Raw genomic sequence first — 8,170 nt, 5'->3', positions numbered from 1 at the left:
CAGGCGGCAGGCGGGAATCGAACTCATACGGAAGTGGCTTCAGATTCTCAGTGCTGTGCTTTAACCCGCTGCGCCACCAGGGAGGGCCACCTTTTGGTGTTTTTGTCAATATGAGATGAGATGATGCATAGCAAGTTCCTGGGGTAGATTCTGGCACACAGTGAGTGGGGGTAAATGTTAGGAATTTTTGTTATGTAAACCATGTATTTCTTTTTCCAGCTGAATTTTAGGATCATGTCACTGTGATCTAATTTTGGGATAATTAATATTAGCATGTTATAGGGCCTTCCAGTTTAGGGTAAATAGTGATTTTTGACCTAAGACTTTATGCTCCTTGATAGAGATTATAGTTTTCTTCCTTTATAATACATACATTTTATATTAACTTTATTTCCAGAGATTGTAAGTTTTTTTAAAAAATTGTTCTTGTAAATAGGATCCTTTATCTCCCATTATTTGCAAATAGAATTATTAACAGCACATAGGAAAGTTACTAATTTTTTAAAAATTGAGATACAATTGACAATTGACTTGTAGGTCAACCACATGAAGATTCAGAATTTGTGCACACCATCAAAAGTCTTGTACACGTGGTCAGTAAAACTAGCCAACATTCATCACAACACAAAAAATATGAAATATTTTTTCTTGTGATGAGAACTTTGAAAAACCTCTCTTAGTAACTTTCAAAGATACAATATAGGATTATTAACTATAATCACCATGATGAACACTCAGTTATTTTTATAACTGGAAGTCTGTGCCTTTTGACTACCTTCATCCATTTTACCCACTACCTCCCACCTCTGGGAACCTCCAGTCTGTTCTGCATCTAGTTATTCATCTTTTAAAGTTTACATATAGCACCCCAGGTAGCTAAAATTACTGTTGGGAAATAATTTTTCCCTACTAATGGCGGCTTTGAGACAGCCCCTTCTCTCAGCTTAAGGTGTACTCACCAGTTTGTACCGTGTTGATGTAAGTCCACAGACTTTAAGTCCATCTGTGTAATGCAGGAACTGAGTGTAATTGGCTGTTAGTCTCCATGGCTCAACACAGGTCTTGCAATCCCAGTAGGTGTATCAGTGCCAATGAAAGAGGTGCATGATGCAGTATTCCTGTTGACTGGGATGGAGTGGGCTCTACTAGGGCAGAAGGCAGAACTGTAATGACCTGCTATTGGGTGACGGCCTAATCTCTGCCCCCATCTGGATGACAGTCTAATTTGGGAGCAGACCCTGAAGAAATCATCATCCAAGTAAAGAATGAGTTATATTTTTCCTCATATTTTGAAGGGAACATTGAGTGCTATGGGAGTGTAGAGATGTTAGAGTGGAGGGCACCAGGGAGAGCCCTGCTCAGGAAATATTCAGGGTGTCTGGGATGACTGTTCCCTGTCTTGCTTCCCCCCTCAACTGCAGGCTAGCATTGGCACCCAACCATTCCTGAATGAATCTAACTCACAAACACTGACGTCAGATCCTATGTTTTTGAGTCTTAGACAAGAGACAGTATGTAAGCTCAAATCAGAACTCTGTCATTTCCTAGTTGTTACAGGAGTTGATCAAAACTCTTTGGTCTAGGATCTACCCCTCGTCACACCCTCCCTACCGTCTACTCCCACTAGGTCTCATCTCACTTTTTTGACCTTGGCTAGTGCTCATGCCCCACTGCCTCTGATCCCTTTCCAAGTGAATCACACCCATGGGGGCTTTCCATCATTCCAACCCAGAACCCTTGAGCTGTTTGTCTTCTTTCTGGGTCTTTGGCCCAGTCCAAGTTTACAACTTCTGTGAAGAAGGCTTCCTTGTCCAAAATCAGTATAGGTCTTAATAATGTATAGTTATATGTTTCCATGTCTATGATTCCAGTAGGCCAGGGTCCCTTAGGATTGATGACCTTGTCTTTGTCTTCTAGTGGGACCTAACACAACAGGAATTAGCAAATAACATAGGGGTGAAACACAGGTCCTATAATTTTTTTTTAAGATTAATTTAACTTATTTATAAACACAAGAACTGGGGTACAGGCCAGAGGTGCAGGGTATGTGTGTGAGAGAGAAAATTCACCACAGAGTGGGGAACATAACAGGCAGATTGACTGAAGTACACTGCTGAGGGGAACAGCAGGAGGGTCAGGAGAGGTCTGCCATGTGGGTCACCTTCCTGGCCGGGAATCGAACTCATGCTGCAGTGGCTGCAGATAGCTCCACAGTGCTTTAACCTGTTGCGCCACCAGGGAGGGCTTCACAGGTCCTATAATTAAAGAGGTAAGATGCAATGGGAGATGAAAGGGTGTTACTCAGCTGAGAGCTGTGATTCTGAAGCTAGGATTCTAAAGAGGCAGGAGGGTAAGGTCTCAGAGTGTGAACTGTATATAAAGTTGGGTTATTTGGCGCTGGTATATTTTAGCTCCATGAGCTAGGACAAAGGCTTTTATTTCTCTAAGCCTCAGAGTAAAAGGGGAGGTACTAGTATTGTTACCATTTTCCTATAAGTTGGATTCATAGAGTCTGAAACATTATAAGGAATTTTGTATAAGTAGGTGTAAGGAAAGTTTTTCTGGAAGAGGCCCCCATGCTTTCTAACAGATTTCACAAAATTTAAGGGCCATCCAGAAAGGAGGCACTATTATTACCAATTGCTGAGTAACAAATTACTTTAAAATCTATTGACTGAAAGCAAGATACATTTTACATAACTTATGGAATCCAGGAGGAGGGATTTCAAGAGGTTGCAGTCAAGATACTGCTAGGGCTAAAGTCATTTGGAAGCCTGTCTGGGGCTCCTGCCATGTTTGCCATAGAACTACTTGAGTGTCCTCAGGTTGGTGTGATTCAAGAGAACAAGGCAGAATTCAAGAGAACAAGCTAGAAGCTGCAATGTCTTCTGTGACTTAATCCTAGAAACCATAATGGGTCATTTCCAAAATGACTATTAGTTCCACAGTTCAGCCCTATTGGAAGTGGGAGAGGGCTAAAAAGATGTGTCAGGGTTGGGGATATTGAGGGGGTCATTTTGGAAGCTGCTATCACAGTTGTCATACTGTGGTTGAGGAGTTCTAGATTTAAATCTTAACTCCAGCAACAATTGTGTGATTTTGAGAAAGTTCCTTGGCTTTACTGGCCTTGTCAGTTTCTTCACTCATCTCATACAGTGGTTGTGATGTTCAAGATGTAAGGCCTGTGAGAGGCCATTTAAGTCTTCAGTTCACATTCAGACATTATCAAGCAATAAAGAAGAGAAGGAAAAGGCCACTTGGGGCAGGATATAAATGTTTTCATTATGAAACACTGAAAGTGACATATCCCCACCAACAATTTCATTACATTAGCAGCACCACTCTTGGAATTTGGGTGTTAAAGTGCACTTTAAAATGTGTTTTCAAAAAAAAAAAAAAAGTTTTCCTCTTGTAGAGAAAGAATAAGGAAATAACTTATTTCCTTTAATTGAGACCAGAATGATTTATGGTGGATATGAGTATGTCTCTCCAGCATTAAAAGAGATTAAAATTGGGATGGGTGCCTCAGTGAGGTCCTAAAATCTGTACCTGAAGATGTTCAATAATTGGGTAAGGGACTGTTATTTTCTAAAATTTCCTAAAAACTAGTCGAAGTCATCCTTCGAAGCTACTTTAGGGGTTCCACAATTAAGTAGTATGGAGAGGAATTTATTATTAAAGATGTTCTCACACTATTAAGCATTATAATTTTTTCATATATATGAATATATATATATACATATATGTACATATATATATATATATATATATATACAGATATATATATATATATATATATACACACACACACACATGATTAGTAGTACTTATTCCAGAAGATTTGGGAAATACAAGTAAAGAAGTAGAAAATGCAACATATGCCACATTAATCTAAATACTGTTTTCTGGGTTGAAATGAAAAACATAATTCCAATTAAACAGATACAGTACTGGGCCCTCCCTGGTGGCGCGGCAGGTTAAAGCACAGCACTGAAAGTCTGAAGCCGCTTCCGCATGAGTTCGATTCCCGCCTGCCCCAGAGGTGACCACATGGTGTGGCAGACCTCTCCTGACCCACCCGCTGCTCCCCTTAGCAGTGTACTTCGTTGATCTGCCTGTTCTGCTCCCCGCTCTGTCTCTGGTGAGGCCTCTCGCCGCCCCTGGGCCTCTGGCCTGTACCCCAGTTATGTATGCACAAATAAATAAATCTTAAAAAAAAAAAAAAAAGATACAGTACTCTGTAGAAAAAAAAAATCAGCCCAAGTCTTACAATCCAGCAGTAACTGTTTTTTTTTTTTATTGAAATAACCTTGTTTTATATCATTACATAGATTTCAGGTGTGCATCATTATAATGGGATTTCTTTTATTTATATTTTGGTGGAATAAAATGGAACTTAAAACATCTTTTCCAGATGAGACTGAACATCTGGAAAACATCTTTTTCAGAGACAGAAAATAGGATCAGATTTAAATAATGCTGAGGGCAGGTAAACTGAGTTAGGGCCGTCTATCCTGTGGGCAGCTCTTTGAGACAATTGTGAGGTCACAACGTTTCTATTCCTGAGCATCTTTACAACTGCAAATATATAGGTGAAACCTTGCCTCAGTCTTTCCCAATTCTGCCTGGGCAAGTTCCAAATACTCTATAGGGCTCATTCACGGTAAATTAGTCCTCAGAGACTTTTTCCAATTAAGTAAATATTGAGTAAAACCATTCAACAGACACCATGTGCAAGACTGTGCCAGATGTGTGCCAGTGGTGTGACAGACACAGACATGAAACTAAAAATTATACAAAGAAATGAAATATGTGAGGGATCAGGAGAGGTACAAATTTTGATTATCTGCTACGTGGCAAGTTTAACAAGTATGATTTCAATCATCTGGGACCTAGGGGAGGTAATGTGACCTTTCTGAACCTCAACTTCATTTGAAAATGAGGCCTAAGTTACTGACAGATAACATTCATTAGAGTGGTAAACTTTGTTCCAGGGGCTGGTTACTGAAATGAGACACTTTTTACACTTCAGACCATTCTCAGGGGCAGAGAGCTGATCTATAGTGTCTGCTGTGTGCAAGTTGCTGTACAAAGATGCTGTTTAATACCAGCCCCCCTCTTTGAGTTTGCTATGTACCCTGTTGCTCAAATGATGACACTGAGTCAAAGAAAGTTTGCATAATTTGACTAAAGCCACCCAGCTGGAGTAAGACTGCAAGATTCAAACCCCACCCTGCTGAAGTCCAAAGCCAATAGCAGCACCTAATTTCACAGTGAGGTTTAGAGAGTGTATGTGTCCTTGTGGGAATGACTTGGTGTCTGCTGGTGGTGTATGTGTGCTTTGCTTTTAACTGTAGTTTGAAAATAGTGACTCATTCCCAGACAGGGCCAGGTTGAATATCAGTTCTGTTTCTCTTACAGCACTCTGTGGCACCTGTGTTCACTTCAAAGCTGTTTTGTAGTAAATGCACTGTGACAGAAACAGAAAAATATATACCAAAAAATGTGTAGGTTTTTTTGTTGTTGTTGTTGTTTCTGAGAAGAAACTCATGTCACTAACTTAAAAAAAAAATCACAGATAAGTTAATGACTAAACCCAATTTTACATTCCTGAACCTATCCCTTTTTTTTTTATTACAAAAGTTCATTTTTACATCATTTTGTACATTTTTTTTCCCATCTCAATTGTAATCCCCGCGGGTTTCCCATCACCAAGTCACCCATGTGCCATCACCATAATCCCGAGCATTTCCCTCCCCCCACCCCGTTTTTGATCCCAATCCCCACTCCACCCCCACAAAATGTCTCTGGTATATGGTTGTTCATTATATTTGTTATTTTCCACCTGGTCCATTATACTCCTGCTATGAGTGAAACCATCCGGTATTTTTCTTTCTCTTTCTGGCTTATCTCACTAAGCATGATCTTTTCCAGTTCCATCCAAGTTGCTGCAAAAGACATATGTTTCTCTTTTTTGGTTGCTGAGTAATATTCCATTGTATATATGTACCACATCTTCTTTATCCAGTCATCTACTTTTGGGCATTTGGGCTGCTTCCATGTTTTTCCAATTGTAAATAAAGCAGCACTAAAACATGGGGGTACAAGTATCTTTTTCAATCAGTGTTTTTGTGTCTTTTGGGTAGATACCTAGAACCTATCCCTTTTTTACTTTTTAAAATTTTAATCCCTTTTCACATTTGAGGTTGTCATTAGTTTGTTTGATTCTACAAAGGGAGAGACCCTGAAATAGTCACATCTGGATTCCTCCAGGGCTCGACCCACTGTGAGAGCCAGTCAGAAATGACTGAAAATAAAGGCTTCTCCACAGTGCGTGTGTTAACTTCTTTTTCTATCGAAAGAGTTATCACAGATTTAAAGGCTTAAAATATCCATTATAGCTATTACTTTCTGTGGGCCCGCAGTCTGGACAATGTGGCTCAATTGGTTCTCTGCTCTAAGTTTGTAAGAAGAAAAAGTATTGGCAGGACTACTTTCTTTTCTACTCATTCTAGAAGGGGGAAGAAACTACTTCCAAGCTTGCCCAGGTTGCCAAATCAGTTCCATGAGAATGTAGGACTAAGGTGCCGATAACTTGCTGGCAGGGCTTGTTCTGGCTCTGGAAACTGTCTACAACCGCTGACTTACCGTTCCCTTCAAACTTAGTAACTATGGGTCGAACTACTCTCAAGATTTGAATTTGATACTCATCTTGTCTCTTTGAAGCATCTCCTTGCCCTCCTCTGCTGTTTTTAAGGGTCCACCCAGGAAATCCAGGATGATTTCCTTAAAGGTCTTAATTCCATTTTACAAATTCTGGGGACCAAGGGTGTGGATAGCTTTGGTGGAGATGGTGGGGGAGATACTATTTTGCCTACTATATTGCCTGTACTAAACATGTAAATTTTAGAATGAATCTCTAGTTAAGGAGCTCATAGGGAGTTGAAGCTACTCTGGGAAACATTTGAAATGACTTATCAGAGGTTACTGCATCAGCTGTAGATTTTGAAAAAGAAACCTTTCTAAAAATCAGGTGAGCTTTTTTTTTTTTTTTTTAATTTTGGTGTTCTTTTCCACACTTGGAGTGAAGGTGCACATTTCACCTTTTACAGTCTGTTCACTTTGCATGATTTTATTTAATGGATGTCAAAATCTTCTATGTGATGAGCATTAGAAAGAACAACAATGAAGTGTTAGATGTTGGGCAGTATAATAGGGTTTTCTCTCAGTTCTGGATTGCCTATGCCCACCTTGGTGGGCTGGGGGGGAAGCTATGTTTCCTCACCAAGACACACCTTAAATGTCATTGACCCCGTCTCCCTAAGTTTTAAGAGCTGGCCACTAGTTTTGTTCTGATTCTAGGTATGTTTCTGGATATTGATTCAATAGGCACAAAAAAACTCCATGTTGGGTACTACGAATCTCATTTCTTTGCTACCAAGTCTGCAGGGTTAGTACAACGCCCATGGTCGCTCAGCTGGCACCAATTACTAAGCACCTGTTCTGTCAACAACCGAATTATATGGGCCTCATTGTCCATGTTCCTTCTTCACGTGCTCTTCCAACCTGCCAGGTTTTTGTGCTAATTTTAATCAGAATAATGCTGTGGGGTATAAATGTAGATTAGAAAATTGAGGCTAGAGAGGTTGAGGCTCAGAGAGGTTGAATCCCTAGCTTTAGGCCCAAGAGCAGGGATGCTTTAGCCAAGGCGCCAGCCTAAATAAAGTCTAACTCAAGATCCTGTGTTCTCTCCAGGTTACTGCCTCTGAAAAAGGGCCTCAGGCGCATTCTGTTATAACCCCAAAGTCCAAGTTCTTCAGGCTACCGTTAGCAAGAAGTTCACTAAGTGGTAAAGGAGCTCTAAACTGGAGGTGGGAGGGGGGTGGGGGGGGAGGAAGGAGGGCAACTTCTGCAAATACATGGCGGAATGTGGCGGTATGAAAGCACAGAAGGAAATGGGGAACTGTGTAGGTTCACCAATCAGTGGAATAACCGAATTACTGGTATGAATGTCTTTTTGTCTCATTATTATTCGGCAGTGAGTCATTTAAGGGAGGACCGAAAGGGAAAGTCCTGCTTCTGTTACCTAGGAAAAGTGTAGGTGAGAATTGCTGAGACCGGGAGAAGCATGCAGTGGGCGCTGGCAGCCGAGTACCAATTCTCACTCTAT

Source organism: Condylura cristata, unplaced genomic scaffold (assembly GCF_000260355.1).
Source record: "Condylura cristata isolate star-nosed mole 26May11 unplaced genomic scaffold, ConCri1.0 scaffold00022, whole genome shotgun sequence".
Taxonomy (NCBI): domain Eukaryota; kingdom Metazoa; phylum Chordata; class Mammalia; order Eulipotyphla; family Talpidae; genus Condylura; species Condylura cristata.
Note: the sequence above shows the minus strand (reverse complement) of the source record.